This window comes from Carlito syrichta, unplaced genomic scaffold (assembly GCF_000164805.1).
Source record: "Carlito syrichta isolate Samal-C Ts95f unplaced genomic scaffold, Tarsius_syrichta-2.0.1 Scaffold302049, whole genome shotgun sequence".
Lineage (NCBI taxonomy): Eukaryota > Metazoa > Chordata > Mammalia > Primates > Tarsiidae > Carlito > Carlito syrichta.
In genome coordinates, this window is record NW_007246145.1 from 473,388 (window position 1) to 493,885 (window position 20,498).

Below are 20,498 nucleotides of genomic sequence, written 5' to 3' on the forward strand. Positions count from 1 at the left end.
CTAAAAAAAAAAAAAAGAAAATGACTGACAGTGGTGGGAAACTATGGGGGGGAGGGGAAGGGAGATGGGATTAATGGTAGTAAATATCTGGGAATGAGGAGACACCTCTTACAACAAGGGTGCCTGAATGAAGCATATTTGTAGACCTAACCCTTAACTGTACCCTACAATATCATAATAAAAAATATTGATTATAAAAAAAAAGCATTGGCAAAAATGAAGTAAAATTATTTCTATTAGCTAATGACTTAGCATTAATTCTTTCTAGAATCAATAACAAAATATAAGTAAAGTAGCAGTATATTGCATTAATAATCAATAACCTTTATTTCTTTAAACAACAATTTAGAAGATATAATGAAAGATTAAAAGCACCATAAAGATATGCTATCCAGAAATAAACTTAGTAAGAACTATTTAAAACCCATATGAAACAATTTTTTAAAAACTCAAAGCCACTAAAGTGGATTTGAACAAATAAAAAGCATCTCTATTTTATAGGATAGAATAATCAAATTCAAAAATATGTTGTCTCTCATATACTAAATATGTAGATTTAACATGATCCCAATACAAATACCAAATATAAGCAAGCATTTGTTGGTATTGTTGAGCTAGAAAAATTGATTATAAAGTTAATATAAAAAATAAACATGCAAAACTGTACAGAAAAACACTAGGAAAAAATCAATGATGGAGACTAATTCTTCCAGATTCAAAACATGCTACAAAGATTCTCTTTTTAAAAGTGTGGTACTGGTCCATGACCAGTGAACAACAGAAAGATCAGTGGGAAAAGTCAAGAACTTATTGCAATGTATAATTTTATAAAGGTGGCTTGTACAGCTCTGGGAGAATGACTGCCTTTTAACTAAATGGTGTGGGATCATTTCTGGAGTAAACTCAAGAAAGAAACAAAGGATAAGAAATGGCTACAGCTAATATAAAAAGCTCTCCTCAGGAATGTTTACTGAAAAGGCTGGTAGAGAGTGAGGAATTAGTTAAACGCTGATATGGTTTCAAAAATTTTTAGCATGCTTACATGCTAATTGAATAAAAAAAGAAACAGAGTAGAGAGGAAGAAGTTTGTGAGCAAGAAAAGAAAAGAGAGAATTACAGGAATAGGATGTTTGAGTAAATGAGATTTTATATTACAGGAAGAAAAGTAGTTTATACGTAGGTTAGTATATTTGCTGTATTAACAAGTAAAATTTAAGAAAATTATTGCAGATTATATCAGAAAATGATCCCATAAAAAAGAAAAATTAGCCTACTCCAAGATTTAATATAATGCAGTCATCTTACAGCAATAACTGGTGAACAACGCCAATTTCTAATGACAAAGAATTATACGAAAAACATATACACAAAATAACCCAAATAGTAAATTATGAACGATAGAGGCACTATTATTGAGAGAGTTGGATAGGGAGAGAAAGAACAGTCACATCAAAAACATTACATAAAGTAGAACAGATTTCTCATCAAAAGCAACAGAATCAGAGCAATGGAAAATAAGTAGGAACTATTACCACCAACTCTTTCAGTTAATATTTTATTAGTGCTCCTAACTGGTACAAATAAGTTAAGGAAATAAATCAGGGATAAGGAAAAGAACCACAGTTATTGTTACTCACAGTTTTTCTATACCAAAACATTAAAAAAAAGTCTACAAACTACTAAGATAAATAAACAAAATCAATAATATTATTACCATTATATCAAAGTCAGAAATTCAACAGCATTTCTATTCATCAGAAAGAACCAACTAACAAATGTTATTTAAATAAACTGTCCTATTCACTATCTGTTATGAACTGAATATTTGTGACCCCCCATAATTTATATGATGAAGTCCAATGTAATGGTATTTGGAGATAAAGCTCTTGGGGCAAATTAAGTTTAAATCAGTTCAAGTGGGTGGGCCCTGTGGAAAAATTAGTGCTGACTATAGAATGTGGTAGAAATTACATTATGTGAAGTTCACAGTCTAAGCCTTAAGTGACCTTGCAGATTCTGCCTTCTCTATCTGAAACCCACACACCACATTCTAGAGGTCAAGTCTTATTACAATGCAAGTCAAATTCAGTGGTTGGGAAATAAACTCTACCTCCTGAAGGGAGAAGCTTAAAAATAAGGCTGTTTTCAATTTCTATTCAGATCATGGAAAGAATATGTAGGGATACTTAGAGTTTGTTGATGGTGGTGTAAACATTTTGATAAATTGGAAGAAGAGTTTGGCAATATCTATTAGAAATTAATATGCACAGATCTTCCAAATTAGCAATTCCACTTTTATGGATATGCTCTAAAAATTTTGGTGTCTGTGTAAAGGAAAGCAAATATAAAGATGCAAATGATAGATAGCATTGTCTGTAAATAGAAAAATTGTACAATTGAATGTCCACCAATTGGATACACAGATTAGAGTACATTCATAATGAAGGAACTGTATAGTAGTTAGTTAAAGTGAATAAATTAGAGACACGTGTCAATATGTATTAATAGCAAAGTCATGGCCCATCAATGGTTGATTTGATAAAAGAATATAATATATATATCATAAAACATATATATCATATATATCATAAATATAGATCATAAAACATGATACTTAGAGATTGTATATATATATATATTCACATATATATCATAAAACATAATCTTAGAGATTGTTGGTAATGGTAAAAAAATTTTGATAAATTGTAAGAAGAGTTTGGCAATGTCTATCAGAAATAAATATTACATATACATAGAACATAATATATATATCACAGAACATTATATATATAATAGAACACTATGCAGTCGTAAAAAAATGAAATCAAGTTCTTTGCAGCAAGATGAATAGAGCTTGAGGTCATTATCCTAAGTTAACTAACTCGGAAACTGAAAAGTGAAATATCACATGCTCTTACTTATAATTGGAAACTAAACAATGGATATACATGGAAGTAAAGATGAAAAAAAATAGACACTGGAAACTCCAAAAGGGTTGAGGGTGGGAAGGGTGTGAGGGTTAAAAATTACCTACTGGGTACAATGTTCACTATTTGGGTTATGGGTAGACTTGAATCCAGATGCCTACCAGTTTGCAATAGTCCCACATAGCAAGTTTATATATATATGCATCCCATGAATCTAAAATTAAAAAAAAAAAGAAAAAGCAGGCTATGAAAGGGCATATATAGCATGATAAAACATTTAAATGTAAATAGCCATTCAGTACTATATATTATTATGGATATATATGTGAGTTTGTGTATGAAACAAATTATCTGGAAAAATGTACATCAGCCTCAGGATAAAGTTTTGTTTTTAGATATATATCTAAAGCATTTTGGACAAATGTTAATGTTCACAAATCTGTTTGATGTGTACATTGGTGTCTGTTCTATTATCCTCTATAGCTCTTGCCTGCTTGAAATGTTTCAGTGTTAAGATAATTTTAAGTCAAATATGATCCAGTCTGTGTTTGCATAGAATCTTTTTAGAAATTTATAAGACTAATTAGGACCAGTGAGTATCTTTGAGGAAGGGGATCAGAGAGTTAAAGGGTATGTAGGGTAAAGAAGACTTTGTACTTGATACTTTTTGATATTCTTTGAATTTTTATGCCATGATCATGCATTATTTTAAAAAATATATTACTTCTCCATAATGAACATGCCTTGCTAAAAAATGTGAGCTAAATTACACAACCTCTTGGCCATGCTTCAGTTTGAATGACTTGGATGATCCTCATTATATATTCTTTGAGAGACCTCTGTCTGTCACCCTCATTCAATGAAAAACTTTCAGTTGGATCCTCATTCCATTTATGGTATACTTTTTTTGACCTTCTCCAGGGCTGCTAGACATTTTCTATTCTCATAAGTCTGACAGGGCCACATTCATTCTGCCCTTTCACTCTCATTGTCATTTAAAGGTCAGGTTGTGTCAAACCCATGCTCATTTGTTTTACCATATGCTATTTGAAATCACACTAGCCTAAAAAACTTGAAGCCCAGGACATAAAGTGACAGTTGAAAACTGAAACTATATATGTACATAATTGTCAGAAATCTCATTTTCACATATATGTGTATATATTTAATTCAGTGTCAAGTTAAAAATGGACACTTGATATTTATCTCTTATCAAATCATTAATGGTGACATTTTAAATGAGATGGACTCATTCATTTATGCATTTGATAAATGTCATGGAGAGCCTACTGTATGCCAAATACTGCTCTTGGTGTTAGGGAAACAGCACTGAAACAAGGTCCTTTCCATCATGCGTTGTACGTACTGTTGGGGAGAGACAGGCAACAACCAAACCATTCTATGTGTCAAATCATGATAAGCAATATGGAGAAAAACAAACCAGAATGAGGAGGTTAACAGGAGCAGGGAGATGGGAGATGCAATTCTTTTACAGAAAATGGTTTTCAGAGAATGTCTAATTTATGCACTGACATTTAGGCAGAGACCTAAGAAAGTGTTAAGAGATTTCTATGGAATGTTTTGGGCAGAAGGAGCAACATACACAATAATCTTTGGGGAAAATATGTTTGTATATTCAAGGAACAGCAAATCTCCTGACTGCAATGTACTGGGTGAAGGAAGAATGTGTGAAAGACGTCAAGGGGTTCATACCAGGACCTTGTGAGACATTTCTGAAGATCTTTGTCCATACTTTAGCTATTATGTTGAGTAAGAACTTCTGAGCAGAGAAATCGAGTGTAGACAAGAAAGAATGGAAGCAGGAATATCAGTGAGGAGGCAAGAGATGATGGGGCCTGGAAATAGCAAGATATTTGGAGGTCAAGGAAAAAAACTAACAACAAAACTTGTGTGTGATTATTTGGATTCTTCTTTTACAGTATTTCAGATAGTCTATTGTGATTACACATAAATTGAATTAAATGCATTTACTGTAACTTCATGTTACATTTATACAATTTCAAATTTCTAATAAAATTATTTCATTTCTCAGTGTGTAATTTAAAGCACATCCAATTTAGAATGTTTTTAGACTAAAATTATTGTGGCCATGAAGTGTATCATTTGAGAATCTCTACTACTTATCTGCCCCTACGTTAGAGCAGATCGAAAAGTTATTGAGAAGCATCATGGCTCAGGCCCTACTTCAAGAGTTGGAATTTTTTATGCTAACTTGGGTGTTTGTTAGGGTTCTCAGTGTTCTATCAGAGATTGTTAACCCAATCCACCTTCTCTGATATTTGATATTTGTTATTAAGCACCTGACTCTGCACTTGACCAACTGCACCTAGTATTGTAGCCACCACTATAATTCCCAGAGTATGAGATATATCTCACTTGATACCTCTCAGCCGGAAAGGAAAGTATATGTTTGTTAGAATTCCCTTAAAATTATAAAGCTAATCCATATCTACTTGAGGGCACCATAATTAAATGATCTGTTCGATTTGAGGTATTTAACAAATAAATTGTGCAAACATTATATTAATGCAAATATGAATAAGACTGATTATTTTCTTCTAACATCTATTTTCATCACTTTCCATCCAAATAGGTCTTCAGTTAGACATAAACCTTCCTAAAATAAAGACTACATTTACCAATCTGGTCAATTAGATATGAACAGAAGCGACATAAGAAGCTTCTAGCATGTGCTCTTAAAAACAATAGATGTGATTTCCTTTTTTCCCTTTCCATCTTCTGGCAGTCTTGATGGTAGATGTGGTTGAATCTTCATGAACAATGTGTGTGAGGTCAATACCCTAAGAATGACCAAGTGAAATTTAAAAAGGTCCCAGCTAATCAGGAGACCAAGGAGAGAAGATTATTTGAGGTCAGGAGTTCAAGGCTGTGGTGAGTTTTGGTTGTGCCACTGCACTCTAGTCTGGGCAACAGAGTGAGATTCTGACTCAATTTATGTATGTATGTATATATATGTATGTATGTTCATTTTTGTCATAGTCCTAGGAGCCAAAGTTTTCATGGTGAACAAGGCCAGCATAGTTCAAATCTCATCAGAGCTTTTGGTTTATTAGGGGAAAAAGGCAATCTAAAAATAATTTTAGGCCGGGTTCGGTGGCTCAGTCTGTAATCCTGCACTTTGGGAGACCGAGGTGAGTGAATTACCTGAGCCCGTGGGTTCAAGACCCGCCTGGGCAACTTGGCAAGACCTCATCTCTACAATAAGTCAAAAAAATTAGCTGGGCGTGGTAGCACACACCTGTAGTTCCAGCTACTTGGAAGGCTAAGGCGGAAGGATCACTGGAGCCCAGCAGGTCAAGGCTGCGGTGGCCAGGAGCGGCCACTGCACTCCAGTCTGGGCGACTGAGTGAGACTCCAACTCAAAAAAAAAAAAAAAGATTAAAAAAATTGTGATCCACGCTGTAAGGAAACACTGAACAGAAAGATTATCAGATTTAATTGCCCTTGTCTTATACTGTATATCTGTCTTTGTGTACATGTATTTACACAAAGAATTCCTATAAGAAGACACAATTAAGCCAATACAGGAATAGACAGGAATGGTGCATAGGTGCTAGTCAGTTAATGAGAATAAATGAGATAATTAAGGATAGAACAAACAGGCACTGCCAAAGGTCTGAGATAAGAGGTATATGAAACACTGAAGCATAGATTGTGGTGGTGGGAGTGGTGAGATTAAGTTAGAAAAAGGGAGGGATATGGTTCCAGAGGGGGTTGTAAGCTAAATAAACAGGTTATATCAATTCCTTAAGTTCAGTGACAAAACTTTGTAGAAGTAGCCTCTCCTTATTCACGGGGTATACATCCCAAGACCCCCAGTGGATGTCTGAAACCTCAGACAGTGGTGAACTCTGTATAGATTACATTTTTTTCTATACATACATACCTATGAAAAAGTTTAATTTATAAATTAAGCACAATAGGAGATTAACAGCAATAACTATATGCTAGTATTACTATTCTTGCACTTTGGGACCATTATGAAGTAAAATAAGGGCTTCTTGAACACAAGCCGTCTGTTGGTACCAGGACAGCCGAGCTAGTAACTAAGATGGCTACTAAGCAATTAATGGGCAAGCAATGCATACAATGTGGAAATGCTAGACTAGGAATGGTTCATGTCAAGCAGTAGGATGGGAGGGATGGAGAGGAGGGTGCGAAATTTTACCATGCCACTCAGAATGGCACACAATTAAAAATGTATTAATTGTTGGCACAGTCTTTATTTTTTGAGATTTGCCCATGCCAGGCCTTTCTGGTATGAAACTTTCAACTGCCCTTTCCCCCCCTCCTTTCTTGCTAATAAACTTTGCTTAAAAACTTAAGAAAACTATTAATTGTTTATTTCTGTATCTTCCCTTTAATGTTTTGGATCAAGATTAAATTCAGATAACTGAAACTGTGAAAAGCAAAACAGCAGTAAGGGAGAGCTACCATTTAGACTGCAGAGTAGGTGGTACAAGTTGTGTTTTTGTTTTTTTATTTTATTTTTATTATTATAAAGATGTGGGGTACAATTCGGTGTTAGGTATACAAACGTTGATTATGTAGGTAACCTTGTTAATGAGGTATGTCCCTCCCTCCTCTAGCAGTTTCCCTCAATGGCCAATCCCACTGCCCCTCCCCTGACAGTTTCCCACTACTGCCAATACCTTTCTTATAGTATTATAGTTGTTCAAGATTCACTTATGAGTGAGAACATTTGGTACTCTGTTCTTTGTTTCTGTGATAGATCACTGAGTATGATCGACTCTAAATCCAACCAAGTTGCTGCAAAGTCCATATATTTGTCCTTTTTATAGCTGCATACTATTCCATTATGTATATGTACCACTTTTTAAAATCCAGTCCAGTTTTGATAGACAACACGGTTTGTTCCATGTTTTTGTTATTGTGAATAGAGCTGCAACAAACATATGTGTGCAGGTATCTTTTTTTGTAGAATGATTTTGTAGAATGATTTTTGTAGAATGATTTGAGTTCCTCAGGGTATATTCCCAATAGGGGAATGCTGGGTCATATGGAAGGCCCATTTCTAGTTCTTTCAAAAATCGCCACCCTGTCTTCCAACGAGGTTACACTAGTTTGCATTCCCACCAGCAGTGTAGAAGCGTTTCTTTCTCTCCACATCCTTGCCAGCATCTGTTGTTTGTTTTATTAATGATGGCCATTCTTACTGGAGTTCGGTGGTATCTCAATATGGTTTTGATTTGCATTTCTCTGATAATGAGTGAGGCTGAGCACTTTTTCATGTGTCTGTTGGCTGCTTGTATATCTTCTTTTGAGAAGTGTCTATTCATGTCTTTTGCCCACTTTTTAATGGGACTTTTTGTTTTTTTCCTTTCGGCGTGTTTGAGTTCCTTGTAGATCCTAGTTGTTAGGTCTTTGTCAGATAGAGAGTTGGGAAACATTTTTTCCCTTTCTGTGGGCTGTCTCCCTGCTCGCTTGATGGTTTCTTTTGCTTTGCAGAAGCTTGTTAGTTTGATGAGGACCCTCTTGTCTATCTTATTTCTTAAGGTATGGGCATTTAGGGTTCTGAATAGGAATTGGTTACCAGTTCTAATTTCCATAAGGGCATCTCCTGTATTTTCTAAGATTCTTATAGTTTGAGGTTTTACATTTAGGTCTTTGATCTATTTAGAGTTAATTTTTGTGTCTGGTGATAGGTAGGGGTCCCGATTCAATCTTCTGCATGTGGTCCGTCAGTTTTCCCAGCACCATTTCCTGAATAGGCTCTCCTCTCCCCAGTGGTTGTTGTTGGAGGCTTTGTCAAAGATGAGTTGGTTGAGAAATTGAGGCTTTGCTTCTGGAATTTCTATCCTGTTCCATTGATCTATGTGCCTGCTCTTGTACCAATACCAGGTTGTTTTAATTACTGTAGCCTTATAGTTAAGTTTGAAGTCTGGATGTGTGATATCTCCTGTTTTGTTTCTTTTGCGAAGGATCATTTTGACTGTTTGTGATCGTTTATGTTTCCATATGAATCTGTATTATCATTTCCAGGTCTGAAAAGAATGATGTTGGTAACTTAATGGTGGGTATTGTGTTGAATGTGTAGATGGCCTTTGGTAGGATGGACACCTTAACAATGTTGATTCTTCCTATCCATGAGCATGGAATATTTTTCCATTTGTTTGTGTCCTCTTGAATTCCTTTAAGAAGTGTTTTGTAGTTCTCATTGTAAAGGTCTTTCACTTCTCTTGTTAGGAAGATGCTGAGGTATTTCATTTTTTGTGTGGCTATTGTGAATGGGATTGTGCTTTTAATTTGGGTCTCTGCTTGCTTGTTGTTGGTGTATAGGAATGCAATGGTCTTTTGCACATTTATTTTATACCCTGAGACTTTGCCAAAATCCTTTATCAGTGCAAGCAGGTTTTTGACAGATTCTCTTGGATTTTCAAGATATAGGATCATATCATCAGCAAAGAGGGATAACTTGACTTTGTCTTTTCCTATTTGAATACCCCTGATTTCCTTCTCTTGTCTAATTGCCTGAGCTGGGACTTCCAAGATAATGTTGGACAAGGGAGTGAGAGTGAGTAGCCTTGTCTTCTTCCAGTTTTCAGGAGAAATATTTCCAGTTTCTGTCCATTTAGCAATATGTTAGCTGTGGGTTTATTATAGATGACTCTTACTATTTTGAGGTATATTCCTTCTATACCTGGGTATTTGAGGGTTTTTATCAAGAAAGGATGCCGGATTTATCAAAAGCTTTTTCAGCATCTAATGATATAATCATGTGGTTCTTGTTTTTACACCTGTTGATGTACTTAATTACATTTATGCTCTTGCAAATGTTGAACCAGCTCTGCATCCTGGGGATGAAGACTACTTGGTCATGGTGGATGATTTTTGAAATGTGTTTTTGGATCCAATTTGCTATAATCTTATTGAGGATTTTTGCCTCGATGTTTATAAGGGATAATGGCCTCTAGTTCTCTTTTTTGTTGGATCTTTACCCAGTTTGGGTATCAGTGTGATGTTAGCTTCGTAAAATGATTTGGGAAGAATTCCTCTTTCTCAACTGACTGGAATACTTTCAATTGGATTTGTATCAGCTCCTCCTTGTACATTTTGTAAAATTCTGCTGGAAAGTCATCCAGTCCAGGGCTTTTTTTGACAGTCGTTTTCATATGACAGAGTCAATTTCCTGGGTTGTTATTGGTCTATTTAGACTCTCAATGTCTACTTGTTTCAACCTGGGGAGGTAGTGTGATGTCAGAAAGTTCTCCATTTCATTTAGGTTATCAAGTTTGTTTCCATATAGGTGTACATAGGAATCTCTGATAATCTTTTGTATTTCTTTGGAGTCAGTTGTGATTTGATCTTTTATATTTCTGATTGTGTTTATTTGGGCTTTTTCTCTCTTTTTCTTGGTCATTCTGGCTAGGGGTCCATCAATCTTGTTAATTCTTTCACAAAACCAGCTTTTTGTTTTGTTGATGTTTTCTATGATATTTTTGTCTTCTGTGTCCCTTATTTGGGCTCTTATTTTGTTGATTTTGATTCTTCTGTTAAAGTTTGGGTTTTGGTGGTCTTCTCTTTCCAGTTCCCTTAGGTGATTTGTTAGGCTCTCCACTTGTGATCTTTCCATGTTCTTGATGGGTGCTCATAGAGATATAAATTCCCCTCTTAGAACTGATTTCATGGTATCCCAGAGGTTTTGGTACAATGTTTCTTTATTTTGTTGTTGTTGTTGTTTCCAGGAATCCTTTAATTTCTGCTTTGATTTCAGTGTTGACCCAATAGTTATTCAGCATCATGCTGTTTAGTGTCCATGTCTTTGTGGGCTTTGGAGAAATGTTGGTGTTGATATTTATTTTTATTCCACTGTTGTCTGAGAATGTATATGGCAAGATTTCAACCTTATGGACTTTGTTTATGCTTGATTTATGGTCAAGGATGTGATTGATCTTGGAGTACGTTCCATGTGGTGATGAGCAGAATGTATATTCTGTGGTTGTTGGGTGAAATAATCTGTAGATATCTATTAAGTCCATTTGACCAAGTGTCAGGTTCAGGTTCTGGATCTCCTTGTTGATTTTTTTGCCTCAATGATTTATCTAAGCCTGTTAGTGGAGTATTCAAGTCCCCTGCTCTAATAGTGTTAGGGTCAATATCTTTTTTTAGTTGACATAGTAGTTGCTTTATGAATGCTGGTGCTCGTGTGTTGGGTGCATATTTGTTTAGGATGTATATTACTTGTTGATGGATTGAACCTTTTATCATTATGTAGTGTCCTTTTAATCCTTTTACATTTTTGATAGCTGAAAAGTTGTTTTGTCTGATATTAAGATTTTAACTCCTGCCTTCTTTTGTGATCCATTTGCCTGGAAATTCATTTTCCATCCTTCAACCTGAGTGTGTGTGCATACCTTGTAGTGAGATGAGTCTCTTGGATGCAGCAAATAATTGGGTCGTGGTTTCTTATCCAGTCTGCCATTGTGTGTCTTTTCAGTGGTGCATTTAGTCCATTCACATTCAGGCTGATTATTGAAATGTGATTGTTTATCACTGTCATGAGGTTCTTATAAAATTTTTTCTATGTTTGCTTGTTTTCTTTTGGCTTTTGGGTTGATGTATGTGTGTGTTTTCAAGTTTCTTGTTGTGCTGTATTCTCTGTGGATTCTGTGCTCTGCTGTTCTCTTGGGAAGTGTATAGTCATTCTTTTTTTTCTTCCTTCCATGCTTAATACCTTTTTAAGTGTCTCCTGAAGAGCTGGTCTGGAAGCTGCATAATCTCTTAGGGATTGGATGTCTGGGAAAGATTTTAATTCTCCATCCCTGATGAAGCTGAGCTTGGTTGGATAGGAAATTTTTGGTTAAAATTGTTTATCTTTGAGGACTTTGAATATAGGGCTCTAGTCCCTTCTTGCCTGTAGTGTTTCTGCTGATAGGTCTGCTGCTATTCTGATTGGTTTTCCCTGATAGGTAGTCTGATCTTTCTCTTTTGCTGCCTTTAGGATTATTTCTTTTGTACCTACTTTGTGTAGGTGAATTACTAGAATTACTATTCTAGGGGTTGGTCTTTTCATTTGATGTCTTGTGGGGTTTCTCTGTATCTCTTGTGCTTGGCTGGTCACATCTCTGGTAGATGGGGAAAGTTTTCTTGGATTACCTCCTGGAATACTTGCTCCAAGTTGTTCTCCATTTCCCTTTCTTCTTCTGGGATACCAATCAGGTATAAGTTTGACCTCTTGATATAATTGCACATCTCTTGTAGGCTTTGTTCTTTCTTTCTGAGTCTTCTTTCTATGTTTTTTACAGATTGGGTTAATTCCATATTCTGATCTTCAAGTTCTGAGATTCTTTCTTCAGCTAGATTAATTCTTGTCATCCATGCTTGTCATCTTATTATTTATTTCCTGAATGAATTTTTTTTATTGCCAAAATCTCTGTTACAAGTTCTTTCAGTGTTGCATCTAGTCTTATCACTCTTTCCATCCATTCCCTAATCCCTGTCATATTCTGGGGCCAGTAGTTGGTAACTTCCATTGTTTGGGCACCAAGGTTTGATTTTTCAGGAGATTTTTCTTTGGTACACTTGAAATATCCTGAGGTCTTCCTTTGATTTTTCCTCGTTTGTGACAGGTCTCTTATTTTTCTCTTTAGCTCTGTTATTCAGTGACAGTGGGAGAAGCTTTTTCTTCTGATGTTTGCTCAGTCCTTTCTTCTTCCCTGATCTGGTCTCTGGATTTGTTCTATTTTGAAATAGGATGGTGGACGGGAGGCTTGGTGTCTCTTGCAGCTCTTGAAATTTGAAAAAGTTAGGGATGGAGCACTAAGATTCAGAAACTACTTGCAAATTACAAGGTTCACTTATTGTAGTATGTGTTCCCTGAGACCCACTCCCCCCCACCACTCTATATGACGATGCAAAGCAAAAACCAATGCAAAAATCAATTGAGCAAACACACAGACAGACATACACACACCCCTCAAACAAACTGGGATAATAACAAAGTGAAACAAAACAAACAACAAAAAAACCAAGAAAACTAAAGACACACAAAACTGCCTAGCACAAAGTGAAAAGAGAAGAAAAACAGAAAGACTGGAGGTGGGGAGAGGAAGGAATTCAGGTCAAACCCTCACACATATATTGACACACACCTTAAACTACAAGAAATGAAAATAGAAAAACCCAGAAGAAGCCAGGCTCAGTGGCTCAGTCTGTAATCCCAGTGCTTTGGGAGGCTGAGGTGAGTGGATTGCCTGAGCCACAGGCTCAAGACCAGCCTGCGCAACTTGGTGAGAACTCATCTCTACAATAAATAAATAAAAATTAGCCGGGCATGATAGTGCATGCCTGTAGTTCCAGCTACGTGAAAGGCTGAGGCAGAAGGATCACCAGAGCCCAGCAGGTTGAGGCTGTGGTGGCCAGGAGTGTGCCACTGCACTCCAGTCGGGGTGACAGAGTGAGACTCCAACTCAGAAAAAAAAACCCAGAAAAACAAAAAAGCAAGAACAAACCAACAACAACAAAATTGAAACATGAGCACTCAATCATTCACATACACACATAAAGAGAAAATGACAAATAAAAAAAGAAAGGAAAGAAAAAAATTGGGGGGATGCAGATCAAACCCTCACATACACATTCAAGCATAAAGAAAAAATATTTTAAAAATAGATGAACTAACAAACAGTCAAAAAATTTTAAGAAATTAAAAAAATAAAAATAAATTTTAAAAAACCCGCCCTCTTGTGGCAGACTCTGTAATTGTTCCTCTTCAGGCCTCTCCTGTAGAGCCATCTCTTCCACTTTCTCCTCAGTGTCTGGAGCACGGAAGGTGGGTGGGGCTGCAGTCCTTCCCTCCCACTCTTGTATGGTCAGGGAGATCTTCCTCCAGTGGGGAGTTGCGGGATTGTCCCTTCCCCAGTTATGTTACTTGCGGGGAGTGCCCAAGTCAGGCCTATTTTGGAATGGAGTTCTCCTATTGCGACTGACGTCCAGGGTTTGCCTGGATTTGTCCCTCTCAGTCATGGCCCACCTATGTTCAGAGGATTGCTGGGGAGGAGGGGTTTGGGGTCAGCCCTGGACTCATCACTGATCTCTTTGGAGTTCTTCCTCGTCCTTTTCTGGCCACACCCTTTGTCCCAGGGCTGGATCACGGTAGGGGGTGGGGTGCTGAAACTCAGCACTCCTCCTGTCCTTCCGAAGTCTGGGCTTTCAGGATATTCCCTCTGGGTCATGATCAATCCCTGAGTAGTTCCACTAGTCACAGAGATTGGGTCTGTTGCTCATGGTGAGCAAGTCGGAGCACTTTCCTGCCCTGCCTTCAAGATGTTGGTGGGTTGCCTCTCTCGTCCTCTTTCATGGGACTTTGTCTCTGGGCTCACTCTGAAGCCCCTGCTGCCAGTGACCTGCCAGGTGCTAAAGTGGTGAGGCAAAGCCAGGAGCCGGCAGTCTCTCTCCTACTGCAATGGTGAGGGAGAGTCTAGGGCGATGGATTCTCCCCGCTGCTTTTTCTCAGAAAAACTTTTGTCTGTTTTTAAAAAATAATGGCACTTGGCTTCGGCGACCTGGGAAGAGCCAGGGATGAAGCAGAGATGCTGCAGCAACAGCTGTTGCACCAGGGGCCTGGTTACTTGCTCACGAGCCCCCACTTAGACAGTCTCTCTCAGCTTTTTTTTTTCCCCAGGGAGGGTTTATTTATTTAAAAGAAAATGAAAAGAAAAGAAAAAGGAAATGGCACTTAGCTTCTGCATCCTGGGAACCACTAGGGTCCTAGCCCAGCAGCTGTGGCTCCAGCTGCTGCACCAGGAGAGCCAGGTCTCTATCTCACTCAGTCAGTCACTCACAGGCCCACTCGCTCACAAGCACATACACAAAATTTTCCATATACTCACTCACTCACATGGGGATTCGCATAGTCTGATTGGTTCGTAAGTTGTGTTTTTGAAAGTTCAATTTTGGTTGCAATATGTATTACTGGAGATCAGTAAGTGACTGTGTAGTTCAAGTTAGATATCATGGTGGCCTGGACTTGGGTAGTGCTAGTAAATTTTGAGATTTGAGAACTTTTTATAAGATAGAATATATAGGACTTAAGTTACTAATTAGATGGATTGTGTGATGCAAAGACAGATTTTCAGATGTTTGAAAAACTATGTGAATATTAGTGTGATTCAATCAGATTAGAAAAGCAAGAGAAGAAATAGTTGGAAAGAGATGATAGATTTCCTTGGACATGAAGAGTTAGAGGTATCTGTGAGTCGTACTTATGAACCTATTCAGAAGAGACTTCAGTGAACATAAATGTACAATGGCAATAAAGTTTTCATCATGTTTTTCATTATCATTCAACATTCAGTTCTATGTGAGTTGCAAGCAATCAGATAAAGACAAGGTTGTTTTGTGTTTGCAAACAGCAGATAAGGGGGGACTACTATTTAGACTGCAGACTAGGTGATATAAGTTGTGGTTTTGAAACAATGAAATAGAAGGTCATGTGCAAGAGTGTTAAGGATACTAAAAATAAAATATAATTTTTTTAGATCATAGAATTTATGGTATGCTGAAAAGGAAACTAAGATTGGTGATTGCAAGTAAATAGGGAAAAATAAGAGGCTTATGAGTGAATATGTCAGTGAGTTTATGAGTTGATATTGCAAACATAGTAATGCATCACTTGATGAAGACACATTTTGGGAAATTCATCATTAGGTGATTTTGTTGTGTGAACATCATAGAGTGTACTTCCACAAACCTGGATAATCTACACACCTAGGCTCAATGGTATAACCTATTGCTCCTAGGCTCAAACATGTACAGCATGTTATTGTACTGAATATTGTAGGCGATTATAACACAGTAGTCAGTTTTTGTATATCTAATCATAGAAAAGGTACTGTAAAAATACAGTTATATATAATATTATGGGACCATTGTTGTATATGTGGTTCATTGTTAACTGAAATGTCATTATGTGGTTCATGACACTAGTTGAGAGAATGATTAGGAAGGACTTTAAACCGCTGCCTGAAACTAGGCTTAGAATTTTTTTAAATTTCAGAAATGGGGCAATTCCAGTTAAACTCATGCTTAAAGATTACAGTCACACATATAGGTGGCTGTCATAAAGTGAAAGATAAGATCATGTGACAGAGAGATTAAAGGATGAAAGACAAGGATGGTGGCAAAATCTTATCTAAGGAGATGGCAATGTTTGGCAGGAAAAGGAAGTTGGGAAGCTGGATACTGATGCTTTCAGTGAGTGGGGGGTGAACAGCCAAAAGATGGTAGCTTGAAGAGGGGTTAAGGCTGTTATAAAAAAGCAATTACATTTACATGAGGATGAGAAAGCAATAAATGAGATTAAATGTAGGAGTTACAAGGCCACCATCACAATATAGTTTCCAGAAGAATAATCTTTTCCCAAGAAAGTTACAAGAAGTATTATGCTCAGAGAAGATTCACATTTCGGAGAACATGTTAGCAAAGTTGAGGTCAAGTGAAATAGTGGAGTTAAAGGAAAAACAAGAAATCATATCATCAGGAGTCAGAAGGATGAATGGATAACTCCCCAAATTCCATCTTGATCAGTGGGCAAGGATAAAAGAGATTTGACATGTTGAATTCAACTTTAAGGTTGTAATATTTTAAAAGAAAATTCAAGAAACTGTACAAAAATCTCTGAGACAGGCCTCCTTTCTCTGTGATTTTTTTTTGGATTTATGTTTATCAGATAGTCCTGTGCAGTGTTGCCAGTCTCTCTCCCTCCTCACCTCACTCAGGACACAGAGGCTAAAACATCCTCCACTATTGTTTATATCTCATTCTTAATCTCTTTAAAGCCAATCACTGTCGTCCCACAGACTAAACATAGTAAAACTTGAAATGTCCTAGCTACGCTGCTTGTGATTAGGCCAAGGAGCTTTCCAGCTGCCATGAGTTGGGGAAAACCAAGGTCAAGGGAAAACAAAATGTCACTTGGGTACACTTTGAGTGCAATGGAATGGATGTGCCAAATCATTTGCTTGTGTAGCAGAAGTAATTACAGACATTTGTAACAATGTATAACGATGAGGTTTTCCATCATGTCATATCAACAGTTGGGTCTTGAAAAGGGAGCAAATGATTGCACGATCATCTGCATCTTGTTGGTGTGCAGCAGGGGGTTAATGCTCAGACTTCCCTTCACGTGTTGGGAACATCTGTAGGAAAGGCAGCTGGCAGCATGGCAGACCACAGAGAAGTACAATAAAATTTTAGTTTCAACCCATGCGAAATTGGAGACGTCAACCAAATGTTTGCTATTAATCTTATTGCCTGATTTGCATGTTACTGTACCACATGTTCATGTTTTTTTCCCAATTGGCATTGCCTGATCATGATAATTTGATATTTACTGTGAACATCAGCGGTGAACTCGGCAACATGCAGAACATAATGATGGAGAAATTGCATGGGAAGAGACTTTAGTCAGTGCTGGAAAGTAAGGAAGGAAGTGGGCATGACTGTTGATACAAAACTTAAATGGAAATTATTCCTTTTATTATCCTTTTATTGTAATGAAGCTGAAGAATGGATATTGAAATAAGAACCATAAGTGGTTTAAAGAATAATTTAATGGTTAAAAAAATGATTCTGTCAAGAGAGAAGGCATCTTGTCCTGAAGTAGCCACACAGGAACTTGGAGTTGAATGCATCCAAAACATGTACATTTAAAGAATTGCCTGATACCTACATAAGAACTCTTCTTTATGTGAGACAGAAGTTTTAGAAGAATGAAGGCTAACATCATATTACAATTTCCGTCCAAATCAGTCACATTATCGCCAACAACCGTGGAGTGAATGTTACAAGAAGTCAGATGGTCTCCAACTTCTAAAAATTGACCACGTCCCAAAGATTCGTGAGTACGTAATATATTTATTCAAAATGATACTGCATACACATATAAAGCATTCTTCATGGATACTATGTACTAAAAGCATAAAGTATGTCCAATAATTTATTTTTCCAGACAACTGAAATGTATGACATGTTTATGAATAAGTATAAGAAAACCATTTATCGAGTGATTGATGCATTCCAGAAACAATCAAAGCTAGGTACTTTGTAGAGTTTACAACAATCTGACAGGTTGAATTTTACCATTCTTATGCTATAGAATAAAGTATAGAGTCAAAGATGAGGCAGGGTACTTTAGGTAAGTAAAAGAGTGAGCTAAATTTTAATCTAGTTGTACTAGCATCAAATACATATATTTTCTACAGCACTACCCTCAATTCAACAAAATTAAAAATAGTTGCATGTTTTTAAAATATTTGGTCTAAGAATTACTATTTTATCAAAATGGGATATAAAAGCATAGTAATATGTGTATAAGAAACACATAGTATTTAAAACCTGTTCAATGTACAGACCTATTTATCTCTAAAAGACTTAATATTTTTTATAAAACTTTTATCTCTGAATAGGATGGAATTATAATTACAAAACAAAGCAAATGTGGGTTTTCTTTAACTATAGGCAAAATTAACTTTCTGCTAATTCTTAAAAGGAATCTGTGTGCAAAGGCTGTTTTCCAGTCATTTGAAATGTACTGATATTTTCACCAGTATTGTTATGATTTATAGCAAATCAAGTCAGAGAATTTACTAATCTCTTCAATAATGGCATTTGTTGTAAGATTCACTTATCAATCACATATTCAATCTTGGGGAGGGGTGGTATTGAAGATAATTTCATAGTCAAATAGAATTTTTGGCCAGGTGTGGTGGCTCATGCTTGTAATCCTAACACTCTGGGATTGCTTGAGGCCAGGAGTTTGAGGTCAGTCTGGGCAACAAGTAAGACCCCATCTCTACAAAAAAATAATAATAAAAGCTAGCTGGATATAGTGGCACAGGTCTGTAATCCCAGCTCTCAGGAGGCTGAGGTGCAGAGATTGCTTGGGCCCACGAGTTCAGGGCTACAGTGAGCCATGATTGCACCACTACACTACAGCCTGGGCAAAAGAGCAAGATCTTGTCTCAGAAGTGAATAAATAATAAATAAATAGATAAATAAATAAATGATACGTAGTTATAATTTTGCTATTCCATTCCAGGAGTCTTTGGGGATTTTACATTTACATGAATTACACTCTAAAAAGTAAGTAGCATAGGAATATTTTAAAACTTATTAGTGATAAAGGAAGAAAACAGCTATTGACAAGTGAGGATAAGCACCCACCATATGGATTCTAACATTTTAATTATTTTGTTCTTTTTCTTTTTAAAGCAACTCTTAGTGGTAATAATTTTTCAACTAATTAAAGACCAGCTGCTACTTAGCAAGCTAGACACCCAATTAGGAATCTGAAACCTGCTAAACAACCTTTACTGCCAGCCAGCTAGCTGAATCACCTCCTGTCACTGGCATGAAACTGATTATTTTTTGTTTTGTTAAATGCATGTTGTTGTCACACAAACCAGATCTCCAGAATGTTTTTCTTTCAGAAGAGTTGAACAACCTGACATCCCGTTCCATCTCAATTTTTGGATGAGTTTGAGATCTGTAGCAAGGTCCTTCATCTCTCTTTGTAAATACAGTTATGGAATAGCAGTGGAGGATTATATTTTGCAGAAGAAAAGAAAACTTAAAATGCAGAAGGTAGCCACCCACACGTTGCTTAGTGATTGACAGTGAGATAATGGTATTATGTAAAATGGTTTTCGTATGCTCAGAAAAAAATTACAAAAAAATGATAATTATATTTCTACTTATGGCAAAGAAGCTTGGTTTTAAATGTTCACGACTTTTTTCCTCCAAGAGTATCTTAAAAAACGGAATGAAGGTGCCAGGATAAATTATAGAGAAATAAAATTTCAAAATGCAGTCTTATTGTATGCCCCATGCTTTTTCCCTCTGTGAGAGTTGGAAATGGTTTATCTTCACAAAACAAAGTCTCCCTAACTGCTGGAGGAAACAACATATTTAGCATTGATGCTATTGAAAGTTTTTACGTCAAATGTAATATTCAAGAAATCGTTTCTCATTATTTTAAATAGTTGTTGCTGGTCGAAATGGACTCCAAAGAGTAAATAAATCAAAGTCAAATCCAGAGATAATTGATTGTGCGTGACAAATGGACATATTCTTTGATTCATAAAGAGAATCCAGAATTTTCTCTTAGAATCATTCAATGCCTGGCAAATTCCTGTCAGACACCTTAGACACTGGCAGAGCTGCAGTCTATGAGTCACATTTTTAGTTGCATTGAATAATCCTTAATGGTCTGAAAGAGCTTATGCTATTGACAGGGGTGTCAGACACGACACAAGGGGTACCACTTTTCCCGCTGCTTTCTTTGCTGTGGTAGTTTTCTGTAGCCTCATTTTTGTGCTCTGAGCACAGTGGGTGCTCAATAAACATCGTTGATTGGATGCCATGACGTCTGCTGTGAATGACAATGAGTCTGCCAGGCCTGAATCCAAGAATCCTCTGGCAGCTCCAGCAAATGGCGAGGACATTCACACTGGGTATCATGGGACTGGAAGTGTGGAAGCTCTGAGCAGGAGCTCAGTGTGAAAGGTC